This window comes from Zeus faber (assembly GCF_960531495.2).
Source record: "Zeus faber genome assembly, chromosome: 3".
Taxonomy (NCBI): domain Eukaryota; kingdom Metazoa; phylum Chordata; class Actinopteri; order Zeiformes; family Zeidae; genus Zeus; species Zeus faber.
Window position 1 is genome coordinate 2,234,978 of NC_137190.1, and position 27,146 is coordinate 2,262,123.

A 27,146-nucleotide genomic window follows, 5' to 3' on the forward strand; every position below is an offset into this window, starting at 1 on the left:
ACGAATGCAAAACCAGACGGAAAGAAGTTTTTTAATAGTTTCACGCTTTCTGGAGGAGTCTTTACGATTATCTTTCCCCTCCTCTTTTGATTTCCTCCATTCAGATACTACAGAAACATGTTGTTGGTGAGGGCTGGTGTGGGCCCCTCTCTCTCGCTCCATGGTCTTCAGGTCAGTAGGTGTATTAGTGGACTTGTTGACCTAAGGGGACCTTTTAACTTCCTCAATTACTCCATTATTACTGAAGTGAGCATCGACTGCTGGAGCTCAAGGTGAAGTTCATTCTTGTGGTAGAAAAAAAACAAGAAGAAGAATCACTTTGCTGATTCCCGTGGGGATATTTGGCCTCTGCATTTGACCCATCCTAATAGTTTCGGAGCAGTGAGCCATTGGGCCAATGCCTTGCCCAAGGTTTAGAGCAGGAGCGTGAAGCGTAACTGGCATCCTTCTAGGGTGGAGGAAACCACAGGAGAACATGCAGACTCCACACAGAAAGACCCCTGCCACGGTCCAACCCAAAACCGTCCTGCTGAGATCATGATTCATACCTGTCTCTCTCTCTCTCTGTCTCCCCTCCCTCCCTCCAGGTCGTAAGCTGTTCCAGTGCAGCTACTGTCTGTACAACGCCTCCCAGAAGGGGAACCTGAAGACCCACGTGCTGTGCGTGCACCACATGCCCTTCGACAACAGCCAGTACCCCGACCGTCGCTTCAAGCGCTCGCGCCCCGAGCTGGAGGACGCCGATGCCGGCAGCACCCAGCGCCGCCAGCGCCACCGGCACCGGCACCAACCGCACCACCCGACCCCCGGCAGGACGACTGATGCCGGGGTCGGGTCGTTGGCCACGGAACAGCGCTTGGCAAACGCACAGTGTGGACATCACCAGTGAAGAGTTAGGGGTGTGTCAATTTGGGAGCTTGTTTGACAACCCCCCCACTTCCCCCAAAACCATCCCATAATTCAGATTCATGCAGATTAACAAAAAGCACACCGGCTGTTGGTCGGGTGAGGGGGGGCGGGGGGACAGCTAAACGGTCACAACACTATTAAGAACAATGAAGGTTGTGATGGATGAATAAACTCCTCCCACTTTGTGTTTGTCATCGTTTACTAAACAAAGATAATCATCCATGTTTTCATGACGAGCTGATTCAGCAGTTTTCTGGGTTTTTTGGTGCTCAACGGTCGCAGATTACAATTCTATTGAGAAAAGAGGAGAGAGAGAGAGACTAACACCGTAACTACTAAGCTGTTGTTCACGGAGGAAGTCGATTCTTTTTAAGGGAGGGAAGACGGATGAAGTCATCTAAAATCATTAGAAATACTTTCGTCCTCCATTCCCAAATATGAAGCTTTTATCAGAAAAATGATCCGTGCAGCAGATTTAGCGACAGTTAAGGAAGATGGAGGATAACGCAGCGAACATAACACCACGTGTGCTGTACCAGTGTACGTGTTAGGGCAAGTGGCGGCAGTGGTGGCGGTGTGTGTGTGTGTGTGTGTGTGTGGGGGGGGGCAATGGTGCCAGCCTGACTGGAGCTGTCATCGCAGAGGAAATCAATTCGACAACACACACACACACACACACACACACACACACACACACACACACACACACACACACACACACACACACACACACACACACTTAAACGTACATTCAGAGTTCATCGGCGGTAACTCGACTCCCGTCTGAACGCTGAGAGGTCAAGTCGAGTTCCATCAGCTGGGCAGCATCGCTCTTAAGTCCCATCTCTCTCTCTCTCTCTCTCTCTGATATATATCTCTCTATGTACAGTTTATACTGTATATATAGAAATGAGGTGAAGGCCAATCAATCAGCTGTGTATTTAAAGCATCCATTTCAGTCTGGCCCTGGGGCGCATGCACGTCTGGAGGTCAGCGCACGGCGTCGTGTAGCAAACTGAGGAGCTGCCTCATGAAGACAGGCTCACCGTGTTCCTGCAGGAAACGCTGGTTCAGGACCGGAGCGTGATGGCGGCGTGACGGCAGCGTGATGGGGGCGTGACGGCGGCGTGATAGCGGTGTGATGGCGGCGTGATGGCGGCATCATGGTGGCGTGATGGCGGGGTCATGGTGGCGTGATGGCGGCGTCATGGTGGCGTGATGGCGGCGTGATGGCGGCGTGATGGTGGCGTGATGGCGGCGTCAGGGCAGCGTCAGCGGTGCCTCCTCACGGTTCATCACAATCACCTCTCTCCTCACAGGTCCTGCCTCCAATACAACTTTAATATCAAAGAAGAAAAACAAGCCGCTACCGTGGCTGATTTCACGTTGGGGTGTGGGGGTGTGGTGGTGTGGGGGTGTGGGGTGGAGCTGTTCTCTTTTTTACTTTTGTGTTTGTGTTCCCGGGGACACGAGGCCAAGCGGAGAACAGTGTTCTTATCCCAGGAAAGAAAAGTGAAACACAACAGCAGCTCCTGACGCTGGCGGCGGCGGGAGGCGGAGGAGGAAGTGATGGAGCTTCGTGTTGGAGTGGGTGGATGTGGGCGGGTGGGGGTGGGGGCGGGGGTGTTGTTAATGTTTTTCTGATAAAGAGAAATGATCCAGACTTCAAGAAAGTCAATACCCCCCCACCCCATTCACACACACAATGGACAGGGAGGCTAAACTCTTAAAGCCACCAGGCCTTAAGAGGCACAGCTCTGCCTGAAGGAGTTTACAGCCTGACGCAACACACACACACGCACACACACACACACACACACACACACACACACACACACACACACACACACACACACACACGCAGGCACGCACACACACACACACACACAAACACACACGCACACGCAGGCACGCACACACACACACACACACACACACACACACACACACACACACACACACACACACACACACACACACACACACGCAGGCACGCACACACACACACACACACACAAACACACACGCACACGCAGGCACGCACACACACACACACACACACACACACACACACCCACACACACACACACACACACACACACACACACACACACACACACACACACACACACACACACACACAGAGCCAGGGCAAGAAATACAATCCAATACAAAGAGAGAGAACAGCAGCAGATGACAGACAGACAGAGGTTGAGTTTAGATGGAGAAAGAAGGAAAGAAAGAAAGAAGGAAAATAGGAAAGAAAGAAGGAAAGAAGGAAGGTATGTCGGTATGGGCACAGGGATATTTGAGAAAGTTAAATATTCTGCTGATCGTAATTGTCCAGTTCAGTAGGTGGAGCAGCACTCACAGACAGGCTGGTGTATGAACACCTGCCTGTCTGTTGACTATTAAGATGAGATCAGATAACGCTCTTCATTTCCAGGGTGATATGCAGGATTTTGAATCCCCATGTACTGTATGTGTATTTCATAGTTCTCACTGCCTTATTTAAACTGGAGGGTGAAGAGCCTCTTCCACTGAGTTGCACCGGATGAGATTGAAGTACTATGAGATAGTACTATGAGATGATAGTACTATGAGATAGAAGTACTATGAGATAGTATAATGAAATAGAAGTACTATGAGATAATACTATGAGATGATAGAACTATAAGATAGAAGTACTATGAGATAGTACTATGAGATATACTGTAGTACTCTGAGACAGTAGAATAAGCTCCAGTTTTCAAACCACCTATCTGTGTTTTTTCTTTGCCATTTCTTGTCTTGTACTTGTATTCATGTATTTGTGGAGTGCTGTGTGCGTGCGTGTACTGACCTTATAAGTACGAGGAAGAAGTGAAGAGATCAACAGCAAAAAAGTCTAAAAGGTATAATCACATTCCTTATTTTGGCATTTTGGCAATTATTTTCCTCCCCTGGCTTGAGCGGCTTCCTGCTGTATGATTTGAATACAGGGGCTTTAATCATGTTTGGAGGGTCCGCTCTACCAGATGAGGCAATAATTCAGTCTTTCACTTCGCTCTATTGTTGTCTCTCTCTGGCTTGGGCTGCTTGTCCATCCTTTACAACGCTGTACTAGTTTCGGTGCCGTAATCCCCAAAATAATTATTTCTGAAACACAATCCCATTGTCAACCTTACCATGAAAGTAACACATAAACTTATTTTTTCTTTGCTGAAATATAATCCCAGACAGCGCTTGGAAAAATACAAAACAAATATCTATAAAATGAAAAATGAAAAATGTAGTGTGTCCATACTGTGTAGTCCATTGTCCACATTCTTGAAGTTTAAGATGATTTCTATAAGAGAAGGACAGAGGGAAAAGAGGGGTTTCGTTGCAAACTACAAACTTATATGAACGGTAGCAAAAACTATTTACAAAAGGTCATTATTATTTATCACCACACAGAGAGGAAGCCGGGTCACACTCACAGTGCATCAACTCATCAAGAGCTGTATTGTTTTTAATATATATATAGACATTGATTTTTTTCTGTGGTCTAGAAGCTCTGGTGTACCTTGAAGCAGTATGTTGATTCATTTCATTGTTTTGTTTGTTTTTGTTTCCGCAATAAAACCTCTACCTCTGGGAATCCCTCTCTCTCTCTCTCTCCCTCATCACCCTTCAGGTCGAGCGACAGCGTTTCAGTTCAATCCAAAATGACGCTGCTGAACACAGTGGCAAGTGGAAAGATGGTGTTTCACACTGAAGGATCCACAAGACAGATAGTGATGCAAGAATTTCACTTTATATGCTTTATTACTCATTGAAACTCCAACCAATTGGATTTATGGGTTGGTTACAAAATGTAATTTAGAGTCTTACCTCAGAATACTTTTAATGCAAATGAATTAAAAACCAGTAACATCACAAATATCTGAACAACAAGGACTACACTGACCACACACAGCACTGGACCCGGGAGAACCCTGCAATACCCGGTAGGAGCCTGTAGGACGTTGTAGGACCCCGTAGGACCCTGTAGGACCCTAACCCTGAGTCAGCATCTAAAGGAACCACAATGTCTTTTGAAACGGTCCTAAAATCCTTTCTCTTGCTGCTTTTACTACTTCTGTCCATGTTTTGTTCTGTTCAAACTATTTTATGTTTTGTGTCGCGTTATAAATTGAATGTATTGCCATTGTAATTATTAATATTATCTCAAGGCTGTAAATCTTTCTGGTCTGAACCAAACGAAAACTAGAAATATCCAAAATATATGAAATATGTAGCGCTGCATTCGACAATTGCAAACAAAACAGAGTGAATAATTGAAATAAAAACAAGATGAAAACAAAAAGAGGAACAAGATGCTGGAAGGGCAAAGGTGGCAGGCATTAAGCTGACATTAAGGTTTTGGTTTTAAAAGTGCGTAAACGCAACACGAGAAAATGATGAAGATGGTGCATAAAAACACAAAAAAATATATAATAATTAAAAAAAAAAAAACAGCATCAGAAACTGAAATGCCGCTCCCGGGACGAGAGCTTTTTACTGTTAATGGAGAAATAGAGTGCATGGAATATTTAATGGTTTTTATTTTTATTGTACTGCACTGAATAATTAACTGGGAAGCAGTGTGTCACATAGATTTATCTTTTAATTAAAATAACGTGGCTCACGCATATTTGAGTGGTAGTCCAAATAAATGCAATATCTAAATTTATGTTTTGTTTATCTTCTGGTTAATTATCTGGAGATTGTTCACTATACAGTGTGTGGTATCCTCTCTTTTCATTCAATCCCTCCTCTCCCTCTCTTTCCATATTCCTTCTTTCTCTGGTAATAACCAGTCAGGTTTTATTAATTTATGGTAATCATGGCAACATGAATAAGGTGGATGGTGTGAGACAAACTGAGTGTTGTAAAGTAAGATGAATGTCGGGGCAGCTGTCCGACGCTTCCACGTGACAGCTGCAAAGAGAGGAGCCTTTCTGCTCCTGTCTCTTGAAAATCAGACTTATTCCAGTATCAGTCCCAGCAGCTTGATGGAAGATGCTCATGTCTGCAGACGCCGTCCGCTGGGCTACGTCACAAACAGAAAAACTTCAAACAATGGGAAAAATGTTCCATCTCATTACTTCTTTATAACGACAAATTGTATGTGGAGTAGAGGTGGAGTAAAAGAGGTATGTGGAAGGAGGTAGAGTAGAGGTGGAGTAGAAGGAAGTAGAGGTAGGTAGAGTAGATGGAGCTAGAGTGGAAGGAGGTAGGGTAGAGGTGGAGGTAGAGTGATAGTAGTTCATGTCCATCTGTGATGTCATCATGGATTACCTCATCAATCCCCTCGATGATCGTCATAATATTATATACAAAATGATAAAAGAGTCAAAATGTTGATGAACAACGTTTGTGAAAAGCTTCTCCTGATCTGATCCTGCAGCACGGTGAGGAAAGGTTCATGAAACCAGTTGTCATGCCAACGTCATCATAATGTATCTTCATATTTATGTTGTCATCAACAAAGGATGATGTCATGGCAACATTTTTTTTTTTTTTGGTCGAGAAAATATTTGTGTGATTATTCATTTGTACAGATGTGAAAACTGTCCCTCAACAAACCCTTTTTTGTAGTCCGGTGCTTTATTAGTACAGGAGACACCCCATGGCCCAACCCCTCCAGATGAACCAGGAGGTTCCGTGGGAATCGAACCCACAACAAGGAGGCGGCTTCTACGACTCCAGGTCTATGGCTCTGGCCAACCGATATCTTATATCAACCTTTATTTAAGAACTACTTCCCCCACAGTACGTCCAGAGTGTAAGGTCGGCTCCGGCAGGTTGCCACTATGAAGCGATGCAACTTCCTGTTTCTAGTCTCCCTAAGCGTGGGCATAGCCAAATGAGACCATTTGCAGGAGTACGATACCCTCATTAACCACCTGATAAAATGTGTGTGTTATTTATTTATATGTGAGTATTATTTTCTGTGCTAGATCATATAAAGACTTTCTGACTATAATAATGAGTTTTTTTGAACGTTTGCCCCATTGGAATGCATTCACTGTGCCATGAAGAGTTCTAAATGATGGGAACCGACATTTAAAAAATCGTGAACCCATCCCTTAAACAAAGACCTCACTACGGAGGCACTGGACGGACCTGCAGCGCTCGAATGAAGGAGTGTGACATCACAGGACGCCATCTCAGCGCTCAGACGCTGGTATGTAAACAGGAAGAGGTCGTCACCGTTTCCAAAAGGCTTTAAGTTGCCGCGACCTCATTCAAGGACAAACACACACTTTGCAGACGTGTGATGAATGGGGTTTTGTCGTCTGCCCCGGAGAAACTTCTTTGTTTGGAAGAGACATTGACTTATAAATCATACGGTGAAATCACGCTTTTCATGAAGATGAATTTTCTCAGCCTAAAAATAATGTTCCTGGCATAACGGGTCACAGCTGGGGAGCGGTCCGAGCAGGTTTGAGACCAGAATGTAAAGTGATTTCCACCAAAATAAAAAAGACTCTGAACTGAACTCTGCCTTTCAAATAAAGAGTAAAAAAAATAATTAAATTATTTCAAAGCAAGTTCCTATGGTTTCATCGAGGTTTTCAACAGGATCATTACACAAACCATACAAACTGTACATATATACTTTTGTTGTTCTGGTCACCCTACACTAGTGTTAGTCAGACATTAACCAGAGCTAAAAACTAGATACAGCACCACCGCACCCCACCGCACCCCACCGCACCCCACCGCACCCCACCGCACCCCACCGCACCCCACCGCACCCCACCGCACCCCACCGCACCCCACGCCACCGCACCCCACGCCACCGCACTCCACCGCACTCCACCGCACCCCACCGCACCCCACCGCACCCCACCGCACCCCACCGCACCCCACCGCACCCCACCGCACCCCACCGCACCCCACCGCACCCCACCGCACCCCACCGCACTCCACCACACGCCACCACACGCCACCACACTTCACCACACTCCACCAGACGCCACCGCACTCCACCGCACTCCACCGCACTCCACCAGACGCCACCGCACGCCACCGCACGCCACCGCACGCCACCGCACGCCACCGCACGCCACCGCACGCCACCGCACGCCACCGCACTCCACCGCACTCCACCGCACTCCACCGCACGCCACCGCACGCCACCGCACTCCACCGCACTCCACCGCACTCCACCGCACTCCACCGCACTCCACCGCACTCCACCACACGCCACCACACGCCACCACACGCCACCACACTCCACCACACTCCACCACACTCCACCACACTCCACCACACTCCACCACACTCCACTACACTTCCCTTCTGCTTCCTCATTTTGAACATGTGGTTTCAATAGGAATGTGTGTGAACATGAGAACAAGTTACATACAGTATATAAACAGTATATCTATATATATTTATATACAGTATAAACCATATATATATATATAAATATAAGTATAAGTATATATGTAGATATACACTGTTTATTATATGTATATATATATATATATATATATATATATATATATATAGTAAACAGTGCATATACACTGCTTTTTTGCACACACGCAAATAGAATCAATCAACCACACACCCACACAGACTAAACAAGCCACCATGTTCGCTCAAAGACATACACACACACACACACACACACACACACACACACACACACACACACACACACACACACACACACACATACACACACACACACACACACACACACACACACACACACACACACACACACACACACACACACACACACACACAGCCAAGCTGCACCTCTTTCCAGATAAGACCATCAAAAGGCTGAGTGTCCTTGCAAATGGAATCATCTCCACCCTGAATGGGGATGATGCAGATCTCTACTCTCACTTTGTATGTGTGTGTGTGTGTGTGTGTGTGTGTGTGTGTGTGTGTGTGTGTGTGTGTGTGTTCTCTGTGCACCCTCTATATTCCCTATAGGCTGAGCCGCTGGATGCAGGAAGCAGCGTCTGTCTGAATGGATGAGTGTCAGAGCGGCTCCGTTATCCTGCTAATGTCTCCATTACTGTCGCCTGGAAGGACTTCAGCACTGTCTGCTGTCACTCTGCTGCCACCCACACCCACACACACACACAAACACACACACACACACACACACACACACACAGGCAAATACGCACAATCATATACCTTGAAGCATTGACTTCCGGCAAAACACACTCCCCATAAACACATAGGCAATCACACACAGACGCACGCACACCTGTACGCACGCACGCACACACACAGCGGAGTTGTGTTCCTCACAGCATCATGTTACGGCTGCGTGGTGATGTGGTCATACGTCTCCATCACAGTGAATAAGAGAACACATCGCTCCCGGCGACGCGGGATCCGACCCCAGTGCGAAGCTTTGAACGGTGTCCGGCACCACTTCCTGTCGACTGATCCAGGGGTCGGAGGTCAGGGCCAGGTAACCTGAGTGTATGAGAAAATGAAGCTCAGGGTGTGTGTGTGTGTGTGTGTGTGTGTGTGTGTGACTGCAGTGTGTGTGTTCTCACGGCGTCACGTGTTTCGCACCCGATCTCAGTTTACATCCAGTGAAATCTTCAGTAAATACTTATTTACTTTTATGTCGATGTGGTATTCTCACCTTTGGTCATAAAAAGGTCAAAGGAGTTCAACACCTTGTGAACAGTTTAACAGAGTTTGACTCCTCTCTTGTCTTTAGAAAACAAAATGTTTGTCTCTCAAAGGGGGAAGTAACTTTTCCCAATCCTTAAAAAACTGATCTCATCGGACAAATCCGTTCAAATAAACAGAAACACTGATGATCTGCAACGCCATCGTTAGCGGCAGCTTAGCCCTCCATCCCTCCTTCCTCTCTTTCCCTTTTCTTCCTGCATTCTTTCCACTATGTCATGTGTCTCCTCTCTTTCCCATTCTCCTCACTAATCAACCCATGAAGCCCAGGTTGTACCTTGGAGACAGCGCAGGGCCTTCATCGCCGGCACATTCTCTGTTGCAGGATTCTCAGGAACCACAGGGCGCAGTAGAGAGAAAGTACCGAGTGAAGCAGGAAGTAGTGAACGCAGAAGATGCGAGACGGCAAAGATGGCTGCACGCACGGCACGGAGCCTGTGACGAGGAGGAACTGCTGTTCACGGTGGTTGAACCGACAAAAAGCACCAAAAAGGAGAAAAGCCCGTTCCATGCAGGACATTATGTCCTGCTCAGCATTTTAAAGAGGAACTAACCGCACCGTTCCTGAACGTTCAAGAACAGAGTCACAACGTGTCACTATTCTCCCTCATTGCAAGACTCTCTAAAAAGAAACTGCACATAAAACCAATAATAAAAAATGTTTTATTGGTATATTGAACGTTACAACGACCCTGTTCATTTACAATAAAATCAGTGAACCTGATGGTGATTGTCGAAATGTGCTGTTTGTATACTAATTAGTCTGCATCAAAAATGTTTTGGGTAGACTTTGAGTTTCCCACCTGACTTGTGTGCGGATCAGTGTTGTCCAACATATCAGAAATAAAACAGCAGAACGCGGATCTCCCACGGCTTCCAATGCGTTTCCTGCGCGACCCCGCGTGCCAGGGCGCCACCCCCTGGTGACGTCATTTGCGTCGCGCGCTCCCGCGCGCTCCCGCGCGCTACCGTGCGCTACCGCTCCCTCGCACTCGGGGCAGGTATGAACCCAGCCCAAGCCTGTTGCCTCCTTTCTTTCTTTCTACATTCTACTCCAGTGTTTCCGGCCGTCGTCATCCATTTCTATGATCTCTCTTTCTCTCTCTCTCTCTCTCTCTCTCTCGCCTCCAATGCTCCTTGGCGTGCATGCCAGCTTGTCATCCAGATCTGTTATCTGCCATATCTCTCCATCATCGCTGCTCTCTCTCCCCCTCAGTACTTCTGGCTAAAAGTTAATATTGAGATGTGCGCCGCACTGTGTGTTGCCTCCAGATATCCATTAAGCAGAGCCAGGCTCGCTCTCTGTCATGGCGCAGACACCAGATGTTGCTCACATCTCCACTCATTGCCGACGTAATGGACCTGAATGCTGCAGTTTGCGGCTCCACCAGCATCCATCCTGTGCACTGCAGCACCGGGGGAACACGGGGAGAGAGATAAAACAAAGAGCGAGGGAGAGAGAGAGGAGACAGAACTATAATTATCCTCCATTACAACCAACTCTTTATATTCCCCCAGAAGCTACGCAGATTTGTGTAGAAATGACAGCCATCAAAGTAAGATTGTGCCTTCTATTTCAGCCAGTGAGTTAAGGCCTATTGATGTGTCACCATATGCCTATCGGTGTTCAAGTTCAAGTTCAAGTTCAAGTGATTATTTGTCACATACATATACATACGGTCATGTGTGTGTGTGTGTGTGTGTGTGATATTTATTCAAAGAGCAGGTCAAATCTGTACAATCTTTCCTGTTGTTCCCTCAGTTTCTGTCCCTAAATAAAGTGAGAATATGAACGCAGATCCATCTATCCATCCTCAGACTCCTCATATGTTACACGTGGGCTGAACTCTCAACCTACTAATGGATCGTCATCCCCGTAAAATAAAATAAATGATCGAATTCCTTACTCCGCCGATGCTTCTTGTTCCTATCGAAAGCTTTGCAACCAAGATTGTCATGCGCAGTTAGTTCCACGACTGGCAAATGTATTTGGGTTCGGTCACAATTAGAGTCAACAATAAGACTGTCTCCAACAGTCTGATGGGAGTGGTGTGTGCAAACGGGCCGTTTCACTTTCCTTGGTTTCCTATATGTTTTCGACCAATCATGTTGCTGGGGGCGGAGCTCTGTTAGCACGCCTTACATGGAATGAGTCCAAACTGGAAACAACCCGACCAGCAGAACCAGAGCAATAAGATGCTGAAAGGTGACGTGGCTGACCACCGACTGCCTTTTTAGAAAAGGACCGCTGGGATCCCAGATCATTCCTCGGCTCATAGCAAACACAAACAGGGCCGGCGCTGAATAATGTAACTTTTCCCGTAGTCGGTGGAAAGATGAGCTACAACATCCTGTCCGGACAACAACATTCTGAGACAACGTTTCTGTAAAGGTTTCCAGTCGTTGACACCACGTAGACCGGCGACTGCAGGAATGCACATTAAAATCTTCATCTGTAAGCGCCATCTTGCCATTTGCGAAGGAGTTTCACTTCGGTACGATGTCGGCACAACACTCTGGAAACAGGGCGGCGTGAAAGCTTCAACTGGGAGGGGCCTGGATGGTTTGTATGTGTAAGGTCTCCTTGCGCTCTCTGGGACGGGTTTATGCTCTTCTGGGCCGGGCGTGGCTGTTGCTCCAGTGTTTCCATGTCCATGTTGTTGTTTGTTTCTATGTTTATGTTTTTCCATGTACATGTTGTTGTTTGTTCCGTTGTTTATGTTTTTCCATGTACATGTTGTTGTTTGTTTCTATGTTTATGTTTTTCCATGTACACGTTGTTGTTTGTTTCTATGTTTATGTTTTTCCATGTACATGTTGTTGTTTGTTCCGTTGTTTATGTTTTTCCATGTACATGTTGTTGTTTGTTTCTATGTTTATGTTTTTCCATGTACATGTTGTTGTTTGTTTCTATGTTTATGTTTTTCCATGTACATGTTGTTGTTTGTTTCTATGTTTATGTTTTTCCATGTACATGTTGTTGTTTGTTCCGTTGTTTATGTTTTTCCACGTACATGTTGTTGTTTGTTTCTATGTTTTTGTTTTTCCATGTACATGTTGTTTGTTTCTATGTTTATGTTTTTCCATGTACATGTTGTTGTTTGTTCTGTTGTTTATGTTTTTCCATGTACATGTTGTTGTTTGTTCCGTTGTTTATGTTTTTCCATGTACATGTTGTTGTTTGTTTCTATGTTTATGTTTTTCCATGTACATGTTGTTGTTTGTTCCGTTGTTTATGTTTTTCCATGTACATGTTGTTGTTTGTTCCGTTGTTTATGTTTTTCCATGTACATGTTGTTGTTTGTTTCTATGTTTATGTTTTTCCATGTACATGTTGTTGTTTGTTCCGTTGTTTATGTTTTTCCATGTACATGTTGTTGTTTGTTCTGTTGTTTATGTTTTTCCATGTACATGTTGTTGTTTGTTTCTATGTTTATGTTTTTCCATGTACATGTTGTTGTTTGTTCCGTTGTTTATGTTTTTCCATGTCCATGTTGTTGTTTGTTTCTATGTTTATGTTTTTTCCATGTCCATGTTGTTGTTTGTTTCTATGTTTATGTTTTTCCATGTACATGTTGTTGTTTGTTCCGTTGTTTATGTTTTTCCAGGTACATGTTGTTGTTTGTTTCTATGTTTATGTTTTTCCATGTACATGTTGTTGTTTGTTTCTATGTTTATGTTTTTCCATGTACATGTTGTTGTTTGTTCTGTTGTTTATGTTTTTCCATGTACATGTGGTTGTTTGTTCCGTTGTTTATGTTTTTCCATGTACATGTTGTTTGTTCCGTTGTTTATGTTTTTCCATGTACATGTTGTTGTTTGTTCCGTTGTTTATGTTTTTCCATGTACATGTTGTTGTTTGTTCCGTTGTTTATGTTTTTCCATGTACATGTTGTTGTTTGTTCCGTTGTTTATGTTTTTCCATGTACATGTTGTTGTTTGTTTCTATGTTTATGTTTTTCCATGTACATGTTGTTGTTTGTTTCTATGTTTATGTTTTTCCATGTACATGTTGTTGTTTGTTCCGTTGTTTATGTTTTTTCATGTACATGTTGTTGTTTGTTCCGTTGTTTATGTTTTTCCATGTACATGTTGTTGTTTGTTTCTATGTTTATGTTTTTCCATGTACATGTTGTTGTTTGTTTCTATGTTTATGTTTTTCCATGTACATGTTGTTGTTTGTTCCTTTGTTTATGTTTTTCCATGTACATGTTGTTGTTTGTTTCTATGTTTATGTTTTTCCATGTACATGTTGTTGTTTGTTTCTATGTTTATGTTTTCCCATGTACATGTTGTTGTTTGTTCCGTTGTTTATGTTTTTCCATGTACATGTTGTTGTTTGTTTCTATGTTTATGTTTTCCCATGTACATGTTGTTGTTTGTTCCGTTGTTTATGTTTTTCCATGTACATGTTGTTGTTTGTTTCTATGTTTATGTTTTTCCATGTACATGTTGTTGTTTGTTTCTATGTTTATGTTTTTTCCATGTCCATGTTGTTGTTTGTTTCTATGTTTATATTTTTCCATGTATATGTTTTTGTTTGGTTCTATGTTTATTTGTCTCGCTCGTGGAGTAGTAATGATGATTAGTTGTATAAAGACCAAAACATGGTAAGATGGTTCTCCAAAGAGGGGATTGGTGGTGGTTCTGCTCGTCCCACAGCTTGTCCACAGGACAGAGTTATTGCAGCCGTAGTTGATGATTTAAGAATGAATAAAGAGTTTCATTGCATGTGGAGAAGTTGAACTCCACTTGCAGACTAACTCTGTCCTAGATGCAGTGGAACAAATACTCTGTGTTGTATGTCCAGCATGCTGACAACACAGGTAAAAAAAAAAAAGGCATCTTAGATAAAGGCCGCTGGAATCTGAGATTAGGTCACAATGGATAAAAACGATCCCGGTCCAACAGCTTCCTTGATAACCTTATAACATAGGCAACGCAACACAAAAATGAGAACATGACATCTGATGTGTTTCTTCGGGATCTGGGATCCAAAAACCTGGAGTTTGATTTAAAGTGTCAGAACCAGGGAAAGGGTTTACTTTCATTCCAGGTCACACAAACTGCAGGGAGTTAATCCCTAAAATCAGAATGTGTGTGCGTGGCTGTGTTGTGGTGTTGTTGCATGGTGGGACGCAGCGTTTGTCCAACACCGTCCCCGCACCCCAGAGGCATTAGCTCTCCTTTCGTCACGCGCAGCGGGGCCGCCGCCACCGCGGACGAATAAATCTCTTCATCCGCGTCGCTGTTGTTCCGCCTCACATTTTTATCTCGGAGGATGTGGTCACAGACAATCAAAATCATAATTATGGATACAGAGCGGCTTGGGCGATGAGGAGGAGGAGGGAGGTGTGGGTGGGGGTGGGGGAGGAGCGGCGGCCGGGGAGAGGGTTTTTTTTTTTAAATGGTTCCGAGGTGACCGGCGCTCATCTATTTATTTTTTATAGGGGTCTTGGTGCGAGCAACAAACTTGATTTATTCGCCCGTGCTTTTAAGGGTGCAGGACCCAGACATTCAGGAACGGGACCGAACGCTGCTAAGAATTTCAAATGCACTTTTAATACATCCCTCTCATATTGACGTTTAGGTGGGAATCTGTCTTTTTTATTTCTGTCATCTCCAGACGCTACCTGTGTGTGTGTGTGTGTGTGTGTGTGTGTGTGTGTGTGTGTGTGTGTCGGGGGTGTGTTAACATTTATTTCCTCTCACCGTCTGTTTGGCGAGAGAGTGAGTGGGGAGGTGGGAGTGTAATGGTAATCTAGGACTGCACCCAGGGTCTGAAGTGGCTGTTTTAGAGGACTTTAAGATTGATCTCAGGAAGAGGGACACACACACACACACACACGCACACACACACACACACACACACACACACACACACACACACACACACACATACACCCATTCACCCACACACACACAGATAGACAGACAGACAGACAGACAGACAGACAGACACACACACACACGCACGCACACACACACACACACACACACAGACAGACAGACAGACACACACCAGCAGACAGACAGACACACACACACACACACACACACACACACACACACACACACACACACACACACACATTACAGAGACAGGCATACATAACCAGCCCTGAAGACGATATGCTGTATGGATCACATCCATCCCCCCTACGCTCCCCTCCCTCCACTCCACAGTTTGATTAATGATCCAAATATGTGAATAAAAATATCAAAACAACTCGTCAAACCCTGCGGCTTCACGGGCGAAGCGGCTCCAAGATGAAACTACGTGAATAATGAGAAGACACTTTGAAATATATATATTTTTTTTCAATTTGCTTGTGAACTAAATTAATTTGTGTTTAGAAAAGATGTTTAGACGCTTTGAGGAAGAATCGTTGGTCGACAGCAGAAAAGATGTGTGAAGACATTTTGGGGAAAAGGGAAAGACGCGTCAGTGTTAAATCCTGTGTGTGTGTGTGTGTGTGTGTGTGTGCATTGATGTAGGAGTGTGTGTGGTTCATTGTGTTTATTGAGTGAGTGTTTATTTATGTGTTTATCACATGTGGATGCATATAAAGAATGTTTGCTTAAGTGTGTGTCTGTGTGTGTGTGTGTGTCTGTGTGTGTGTGTGTCTGTGTGTGTGTGTAAGTGTGTGTGTGTGTGTGTGTGTGTGTGTAAGTGTGTATGTGTGTGTGTGTGTGTGTGTGTGTGTGTGTGTGTGTGTGTGTGTGTATGTGTGTGTGTGTGTGTAGGTGTGTGTGTGTGTGTGTGTGTGTGTGTGTGTGTGTGTGTGTGTGTGCGGGCGCCTGTGTGTGTGACACATATGAACAGCAGGCGGCCAAGGAATCTAACAGTGGTGGTGCTATCTGCTCTCTCAGAGACAGAGAGGACGACTAATTGACATTTTCATTAACAGCAAATTTATGTCCCTATTTCTGTGCACGATAATAACCATTTCCCAAGCACGGCTGCAGGCTGCGCTAATGGACATGAAGTAAAGGCGGAACCTTGTTTAATTACGGTGAAAGAAGGGGCAATATCCACACCGTCTCCTGGACGAGCATTGGGGGTGGGGGGTGGGGGTGGATGGGGTGGATGGAGGGGGAGGATGGGGGGAGGTGGAGGTGGAGGTGGAGTTACAGCTGGCATAAAGGGTGGAGGGAGAAGGAATTTGGACAGTAGGCAGCATAATACTACTAGGCTCAAGTGGCGGCGCGGGGGCCAAATGTGGCCGGTGCATCGACGTTGAGTGGCCCTCTCAATAAGATAGAAGGTCAATAAACGATATGTGGGTGGGGATGTGGCGGGTGGCTGCAACCTCCCCCCCACTGGGGGGTGAGGCACTGATGGATTGGTGTGGGGGTGTGGTTTGCCGGGGGTGATCGGTTGGGCCTCCAGCCGGCTGGGTTCCGGCTCTGGCGGCGTGCCGCTGGTGCTGGTGGTGTCCGTTCTGCTGCGACCCGGGTGCTTTCCAGGGTCCCTTGTTTGCTGCTCGCCGTCGTGGATGTGGGTTGGGGTGTGGGAGGCGGTGGTCGACCTTACTCCCGCAACACAGGCTGTCTCCGGGCGATGGCGGGACTCAGTTCGCCCCAAGTGGGTTGATTTTGGGATGCCCCACGCCATGCACACTTGGCCATGGTGGGCCTCACCTTTGGCGGTTCTCCAAAGAGGGGGGTTGGTGGTGGTTCTGTATAACCAAAAGCTGTGCTCTTGTCGTCCCACAGGTCGTCCACAGGACAGAGTTATTGCAGCAGTTGTTGATGATGAATAAAGAGTTGCATTACAGGTTGAGACGTTGAACTCCACTTGCAGATTAACTCTGTCTTGGATGAAATGGCAAATAAATACCCTGTGCTGAATGTTCCGTGTGCTGAGCACAGGTAAAAAAAAAAAAAAAGGTCAATAAATAAAAATGAACCCTTGATTCCAAGCTTTGGCCCCGTCAACCGCTTTCTCAACAATCTCACAATTTGCTCACTTATATTATGTCAAACAACTGTATTATTTTTAAATCGTCCATCATGTTATGCACGTGTTCTTTGGTTTGTAAATGCATACTAAGCAACAAAACATATACTGATAAATTGGCATCGTAACAAAATGTTTCTTGGCCATAGTTGGATAAATGGAAGGAAAACCTGAATGACTGAAAGTAATCAAAGACAATAAAGTAAGTAATAGACATAAAACAGTGTCAAACAATATGAGAGAATAATATTCAAAAATACAGATATATTAAAAATATTTGGCGCTTGGCATTTTCTTTTTCAAGTAGCCACAGTGTTGTGAAAAAAATAGAAAGGTGATTTGCAGGAACCCAAACCTGGTAACACGTAGAAAATCTGGACCAAGCCTGAATAGAAGAGCCCTGGTACTAAATCCAAGTCATGATCAAGATGGTAAGAGCAAATCTTCCATTTTCAACCAGATTACAGGACACGTGGTGACATGGAGAACGAAACTTAAACAGTACGTTTGCTCAGAGCTGAATGACAAAGACAATCTGAGATGGGTGGAGATGGGTGGAGACAGACGTGTGGAGGATGGTGTGAGGAGTACATGTGGTGATTGCTCCTGTCCTATAAATAGTATATAAACGCAAAGACAATACATCAGCTGAATGCGGAACACACACACACACACACACACACACACACACACACACACACACACACACACACACACACACACACACACACACACACACACACACACACATATGTGCAAAGACACACACAGCCACATGTAAACAAAACATACAAACATAAGAATAACCAAGCGACACAGATATTCGCTCACACACACAAACGCTAAAAAAAGAGATCACCTTGAAGAGCAGCGGCGCGTTGAGGAGAGCCTTCAGCCGTTGTTACGGTTACGTGAAGCTGATCAGCGCCACGGCTGACATCTTCATTCACTCAGCACCTGCTTGCTGTCAATCACACACGCACGCACGCACGCACACACACACACACACACACACACACACACACACACACACACACACAGCAGAGTGACTGTGAGTGAGTGAGTGTGTGTGTGCGTCCTGAGGCTATTGATGAAGCTGTCACAAAGATGATGAGACATGTCCATCACCAGTCTTTATCTCTGTCTCTCTGTTGCTGCATACTGTATCTACTCTCTCTTTCTCTTTCCAGCTCTCTGTCTCTCTCTCTTTCTCTGTCTCTCTGTCTCTCTCTCTCTCTCTCTCTCTCTCTGTCTCTCTGTCTCTCTCTCTCTCTCTCTCTCTCTCTGTCTCTCTGTCTCTCTCTCTCTCTCTCTCTGTCTCTCTGTCTCTCTCTCTCTCTCTCTCTCTCTCTCTCTCTCTCTCTCTCTCTCTCTCGCTCCCCCCCTCTCTCGCCCCCTCCCTCCCTCCTCGCTGTCCTTGATCAATCCATGTGTATTCTTTATTATACCAGGAACTCTACCTCCTACACATTATACTGATTCATGTGCATGTTTACACAGTTTGACCATAATTGAGGAGGTGGAGAAAAGAATACCTAATGCACCAAATACACCAAATGACAATGGAGTTCAACTTCTATTGAACTAAATCACAAATCCAGTAGTAGTAACCGTGAGTCATAGCAGGTTGATTGTCAATTAGTAGTATGTGTCTGCTATACAAGAGGTCTGACAATAAGTACTGTGACAGATAAATAGCAGAGTTCCAAAAGAGGCCAGATAGTCAGCACCTGAACTGCAGCCCCCCAGGTCACAAAAACCGCAGTACAGCCTAAAAACACCAGAGAATGAAATCAGCTTCAGTGTGATCCAACAACAAGACATCATCATCTCAACCAAAACAACACATTGTGCATTTGACAAAGCTGCAATTTGTGACAGAGCGGCCAATGAACATCAATGCATAACGTGGACTGAGGAGCACAAAGTGATGAACAAGGTGAGAGGTCCATGATGGTGTGGTCAGCCATATTGTAGGAGTCAGTGGGTCTAGTCATTGTTCTGCTTAGTGGAATAGCGGACAAAGCCCCTGAGGCCACTGTCCCTCATGACGGGTGGAGGGATGGAAGTTCTGGGGTGAAGAGTGTGAAATACATCTTCACCGCATTCATCCCTCAAAGAACTGGAGCGTTTCTTCTTGAAGAATCCTGCCACATTGCTTCACACAATTTGTTGACAGCATTTCAAGAAGCCTTGTAGCTGTTCAGAAGGCAAAGGCAGTTTTGCTCCTCAAGGTAATATAGTACTTACAGTATATATTGGCCATTATTTTGTCCAGCACCTGGACGCTTTACTTAAGGTACTCATTTTTGCTTTACTCAAGGTCTACAAAGTAATTACAGTAATTTACACATGCATGCACACACACCCAACAAGCACAATCACAAAGAATAAAGGATTGTTCTTTTTAGAAACGTTGCATTTGAAATAACAGCAAAATTCCATTATTCATATACGTGTGTCACATTTACTGTTTTTTGATCCATAACTTGAGCTAACTTGGATTCATCGTTTCATTTTCCATTTCACACTGAAATATGTAAATATATTTTCATCATACTTTTTTTTCATGTCAGTCAGGTCAAACAATGGTCTCGTTACCATCTGTGTGAGCTGCTCACTTCACAGTGCTTAACCACAGAATTAAGTCTAAAATAGCTGCTGGAAACAGAACGGCTCCAACCAGAGAGGTAGAAAGTTTAAGAAAGGGAAGTTTTTCAAGAGCGCTCCCATATGCACTAAATTAGCTTGAGCGTCCCCAGACAGATCCGCCCTCTTCATGCACCAAAAGCACGTTTTCAATGCAGGACACTTGTTGCTCAGATGTGTGCCGGTTCAAATGCCAAGGGGATTAATTAAAAGTCAATTAGTCGTTAAAGGGTGATGGAGTGAGATTAAGAGATACTCTATAAATTCAGCGCAAGCTCCTTCTCTGGATACGGCATGCACATTCATCAGTTGGACGTTAGAAACCACTGCATGCACAGATATGTTTTTTGGGGTATTTGTTACTGTTTAAATGCTTGTTGCTTATGCAACTTTAATGAGCCTTTTAGTTGCATCTTTTTTAATGTGCGCACCACGGCCTAATGCATAATTGAAGCCAGTACAAATAGGGGGCCAATCTCTATGCGATGGGGGTGGCGGAGGGAAGGGCTGTGAATGATACAGCCTCTCTTTGTCCGACCGGGAAGCTCTGCAGGAGTAAGATCTGATGGAATACTTTAAAAGCACTGAGAAATAAAATCACAGCAGTGAAGCACGACGGCACCGCCACCACTTCCTCATTTCTCTGCCATCGTGCACCAGGGGTCATAAAGGCTCTGCTCATTTAAAGCCCCAGAAAAATCATGACTCAAACTTAACTTTTTATGTCTACAAACATGACATTATGAAACATTCAGCTAGCTTTTTATATTTGTAGAGGAGGGAGTGGTCTATCTCAGATGATTATTCACAAGCTGACCTTTGAGTGACAAGCACATGCTTGCTCACCAGCCAACTACAGGCATGAATTGAAAAGGTGCGTGTAACGCTGTATTCCATTGGAGGTCGTAAATCTGTGATTCCCAGTGGGTAGATCCACTTCCCAGCTCAATGTGTTCCACTGCCTTAGTTCGGGTTAACACATTTGCGTTTGTTTTGTAAGCTTGTCAATTCTACCAGCTACAAAAGGCATGTTAACAGGACATAAAAACAACAGATGAGTTTGGCTCCAAGTAGGACATGTTTTCAAATAAAAACCCTGGCAAAGGGAACTCTGTTGAACGTTCTTTGCCGTTGTGTGCTCCCATGTTGCTGTGACGTCTGCTCTGTTCTCAGTAAAGTTGGGCCTGAGAGATCTGAGTTGGAATCGAACAGACTTGGAATTCCAACATAAATGATCACTCCCTGCACTTTTCAAAGAAAGAAGTCAGATTTGAGTTCTGACTTGACAAAAGCCAAAAGCCTGGAAAACAGGTGGGCATGGTTTCCTAATTTTGTGATTGGATCTTATTGGCTGTATTTAATCTAGTGTATCCCATGAACTAGGGGGAGCTCGCATAAAACAAGTGACATTAGGAAATATTGGTGTTTCAATTTTGGACCATGTTAAAAAAATCCATACATGTATGAAGCTCTTCTCTTTGGAAGTCAACAAAACCCGTTTAACAGCTGTGTTGAGAGGGTGGTCTTGCATCCACCCTCTCTCCCACTCTCTCCATCTTTTGCATCCCATCTTTGATGACAGGGGAGGGGTGTGGACGTTTTATTATAAGAGCCCATCAAATGGTCCTTGAGAAACATGTACCACTGGTACAGCCCCATCGCACTGCAGCCATCACTCATCTGCAGCCCCCGTACAATGGAGGCAGGAGGGGAGGTGTGGGGGGGGTGTGTGTGCGGGGGAGTGGTATAGACACAAGATGATGTACAGCTAGGAGAGAGAGAGCGAGCGAGAGAGAAGGAGCGAGCGAGTGAGAGGGAGAGAGAGAGAGAGAGAGAGAGAGAGAGAGGGAGAGAGAGAGAGAGAGGAGAGCGAGAGAGAGAGAGAGAGAGAGGAGAGCGAGAGGGAGAGAGAGAGAGAGAGAGAGAGAGAGAGAGAGAGAGAGATAGAGAGAGAGGGAGAGAGAGAGAGAGAGAGAGAGAGAGAGAGAGAGAGAGATAGAGAGAGAGAGAGAGAGAGAGAGAGAGGGAGAGAGGGAGAGAGAGAGAGAGAGAGAGAGAGAGAGAGAGACAGGGGAAAATAGCATACTGTACATACAGCGAAAGAAGGAAAAAAAGACTTGGTGATGAGAAAGTGAGCAGGAAGGAGGTGGAGAAGTGAGATGGATAGAGTGCGGTTGGGAGGTGGCAACAGAGAAGAAAAAGCAGGAGAGGAACAGAGATGAAGATGAAAACAGAAACAGAGACGGAGACGGAAGGCTGACCGGACCTGGAGACTGATTGCAAATCGTGTGTGTGTGTGTGTGTGTGCTTGTGTGTGTGTGTGTGTGTGTGTGTGTGTGTGGATGTTAGACCAATTTGCAAATTAGTCTGGAAAAGTCTAGAAACTCTGTTCGTTTTTAATTTCCAAGAGGCGTCACCAACGGGTGCAGAACAAAATGTCTCTGGACACATTTGGATAGACCTACAACCAATCAGAGCAATGAAATGAGTGACGTACAGTAATGCCGAGTGAGTGACTTGATAAATGTAACTTTTACCAAATCCTGTCCGAAGCTTTTTCTATAAAATAAACTGTCCAGTTGGTTTAATACTGTCACGATAGCGGATTCAACAAACCCTTCTACGTCAGCGGCAGCCATCTTGGTAAGGTGCCTCAACGGTGCTCCTCTGCATCGTCATGGTATCGAACCGGCCCCCTGTTAGATAAACGGTTGTGATTGGACTCTGGCGAGGGTTTGTGTCGGCAGTTCTTTCACAATGATCAAATAATCAATAATACAACAATCGCAAATTTGAGCTGATCACACGGGGTTTGATCGAATCATTAATTTCTGCAATGATGTGTTTCCATCCTAATTTAAGAAAAAACATTGAAAAAAAAAACAGTTTTCATCACTTGGGTTGAGGCTGAATATTATGCTCCAATGTTCCAGGCTTTGCTAGTGACATAAAAAAACAAATGAATCGATTTCATTAAATCACAATTATTGGTAAGACAATGATTCAGCAACTAGAACGTCCTGATGGTGACAGTGCTTTAGTTGAAGTGGGACCCACAGATCCACTCCGCTCCTCTGAGTAATAACAGACACTTTGCTTTTGCTCTGACCCTGATCCGCTGCCGGCGACCACCCGCTGACTTCACTTTGTTCAAGTTTTAAATAAGTGCTTTCCCATTCTGCGTCCTGTCAAGGGCCCGGCGGCGCTGAGTGGATAACTGAATATTAAATGAAAACTAAATATTAGATACCTCGGAGAAGCAGGTTAAACATGTAGAAATGATGAGAGAAGTGGAAGAACCACTCAGGCCTTTTACAAATACAAATTATGAATCCTGATCTTTGGAAGTAATGTTAGAAACGTAGTAGAGTGGACAGGACCGATATTTGCTTTGACGTGTAGTGGTCTGTGAAACTGAATAAGGTGAGTGTGTTGTAGCTGCTGAGAGGGAACAGAATAGTGAGTATACCTGAAAAATGCACGGCATTTGTATCAGTATTTATACTTTGTTGGTTTCCACGACTGGAAATAATGAACAAAAAACATGAGAAGGAGTGTGTGTGTGTGTGTGTGTGCATGTTCCTGTTTGTGTGTGTGTGTGTGTGCATGTTCCTGTGTGTGTGTGCGTGTTCCTTTATGTGTGTGTGTGTGTGTGTGTGTGTGTGTGTGTGTGTTCCTGTGTGTGTGTGTGTGTGTGTGTGTGTGCATGTTCCCGTGTGTGTGTGTGTGTGTGTGTGTGTGTGTGTGTGTGTGTGTGTGTGTGTGTATGTGTGTGTGTGTGTGTGTGTGTGTGTGTGTGTGTGTGTGTGTGTGTGTGTGTGTGTGTATGTGTGTGTGTGTGTGTGTATGTGTGTGTGTGTTAGGCTTGGGCGATTGTGCAAGATCCCAATCGGCCATCGCTGGGGGGCAGCAGCTGCCAATTGACAATTTTATCATGCGAGGGCGTGCGCGCATTGAACGTAAAGTAATGCGGCAAATGCAGTCTCGTCATTTCAGATGTGCAGGATTTATTATTTACAAGTAAAGTATTACACAAAATCAACCCGTTTTTACTCGTTTTATTAAGTCTCAGCAACGGAAAGCAACAGGGAGACGTGTGTGCGGGTTTTTTTGGAACCGGACGGAACGGGACAGTCCCTTAACGCAGTTTGTTTAAAACATTCCTTTCATACATGAAGGAAACAAACTAAAATAAATAGATCTAACATAAAAACACACGCACCACACGCACAGCACGGTGCACGGTGCACGGGGCACGGGGGCAAGGGGCAAGGGGGCAAGGGGCAAGGGGCAAGAGGGCACCGCTGTCTGAAAGAGAATAACAATAAAACTCTGAGTTAGGGTTATGTCTTTCATCTTCCAAACAAGAAAGGAAAGGAAATACAATAAACCAAAATCTTTCTCGATGAAATCATTAAATATTTTTACAGTATAATCATAAGTTTTTCATATAGAGCAGCAGGCACATGGGGAGTGGGCTTAATGCCCCATGGTGGCCCTTTTCTCAGGCGCACGTTTAGTTTTATTTTCAGCGTGAACGGGCTTGGAGGTGGCAGATTGTCTGGGCAAGTCATAATCATCAGGAACGTGTCCTCAGTGCACCCCGATGTGCGCACAGCGGAGCCCGGATCACAGGAATCCAGACACGCCCCATTGTGGGCGTGTCCGCTCCGCCGGCGGCTCCGTGTGCCCAGAGCGGCAAAATGCCTAGAACCGGAGCTGGAGCCATTTCTTTCTGTTTTTTGAGCACCTGCCCCTTTTAACATCTCTGCACAGGACTGTAGAGCAGGGAGGTGAGATCCCATCACCAGTGGTCACTGGACAGCTCTGAGTGGAGAGGGGGAGAGAGCCTCCATCCTCTCTCTGCCCCTCTCCAATTTCAGAACACGATACACTGGACTTACATCGTTTCAATAGTCAGTTTTTTCCTGGCGGATTTTTTTTTAAATCATCTCTCGTCAATGTCAATCAGCAATGAATGAAGTCGATCGCCGATTGACGATTTAATCATAAATCTGCCGCAAGATTAGTGTGTGTGTGTGTGTGTGTGTGTGTGTGTGTGTGTGTGTGTGTGTGTGTGTGTGTTTGTGTGTGTGTGTGTGTGTGTGTGTGTGTGTATGTGTGTGTGTGTATGTGTGTGTGTATGTGTTTGTGTGTGTTTCACATATCACGCAGGTCACTGCTACAGCTAATCTGATCCTGATAGTGAGGTTTTCGTGTCAGCTGGGAGAGACAGCTTATTGTCATTGGCCTTCTGCACCTGACATATGCCCCCACTCTCTCTCTCCCTCTCGGTCTCCCTCCCTCTCCCCCTCTGTCTCTCCCTCCCTCTCTGTCTGATTGCCTCATCACTCCATGATGCTGCGACTCCCACCTGATGGCCAGCCAGCCTCCAGCCTCCCAGCCTCCTGTGAGCTGGATAATCAACACCCTGTCATGGCTGTCAATATCCTGCACACGGAGAGACATGCACAGACATGTTAAAGTGCAGGCACTGAGCTAGACAGATACACATGCATGACAGTTTGCTAACGCCCTAAACACAGCAACACAAACAAACACACGAATCTTTCTTGAACATTACATCTTTTAAACAGAGCCTGTGTGCTGTAACTATTATATAGCTTATCCAAAATGAAGAAACGGTTAATTCAGCATTCCCCCAGGATGTTTGAAAGGGATTACAAAGAGACAATCGCACGCACACACACACACACACACACACACACACACACACACACACACACACACACACACACACACACACACACACACACACACACACACACACACACACACACACACACAATCACAGAAAGAAATCTTATGTTGGCATCTGGAAGCCACAGTCTTTTCATGAGACGTATCTTTTACGGATGAACAGGGCGGGTAAAGTGCCATTTCAGCAGCTGTGCTTTTTTTTTTTTGTCGAAAATATTAATTAATTTTCATGAACATGTTTCCCGTTGAACTCCTGAGGACATCGGAACAAAACAGGCAGATTTTTTATTTACCGTTTGTGTGTTTTGCACATGTTGGAAACAGAGAGGGGAGGTTGGCCAGACTGTGAAATACGAACAATATTTGCGAAGCAGATATTTGGCTGTCTCACTACTTCAGCTCGTAGGAAGAAATTGAGCGTGTTTGTTTGAAGACTCTGAACCCTCCACAGTTTTCCATTAAGTAAATCCATGGCAAGATGTTTCTGTCCACACCACTTTGTTTCTTCCAATCAAAGCTCTGTAGTCCTTAAGGTCTAATAACGTCCCCTTCCCTTTCCCTTTCCCTTTCTTACGAGAGGACTGGGAGTGAGCTGAGCTGGTGGTTCTCAATGTGGGCTCCGAGGACCCCTAGGGGCCCTTCAAGAGCTTCCAGGGCGTCCCCAGCAAATTGGTTGATAGTTCAATTATTTAATTTACAAGGCCTTAAGACCTGTACAATAATGACCTGTTAGGATCCTAGTATCACTGTGATCTTCCAAACTAGAGTTAAAACACCAGATTTAACAATAAAAATCTTCTCATATTTGGGTCCCAGAGTCCTTGAGGGCCATGGAGGCTTCTCCCGGTGGCACGGTGCATTGCAGTGCATTGCACTGCTGCCTCACAGCAAGAAGGTCCTGGGTTCGATTCCCGCCTGGGGCGCTGTTGGCACTGTGCTCCGGTGGGTTATCTCCCAAACAGGAGCCTTTCTGTGTGGAGTTTGCATGTTCTCCCCGTGCTCACATGGGGTTTCCTCCACCTCACGTCAGTAAGGACCCCCACCAAAAACATGCACCCATCATGGTCTGACCAGCGATGGACACTTATCACCTGGTCCCCGGGTGCGTCCACGTACGCTGCCCACTGCTCCTGGCTGTGCCCCCGGAGGAAGGACAAGCCAGGATGGTTAAATGCAGAGGAACCATCTCACCAGCACCATCAAAGCATGTGTGTGT

At 45.2% G+C, this 27,146-nt stretch overlaps 1 protein-coding gene across 1 annotated transcript in view; it reads right to left on the reverse strand.

Annotated features, from left to right (window-relative positions):
* Nucleotides 1-27,146, reverse strand: part of LOC307228043 (uncharacterized protein) — a gene marked incomplete at both ends in the record, with an annotated part of 57,460 nt that overhangs the window by 3,773 nt on the left and 26,541 nt on the right.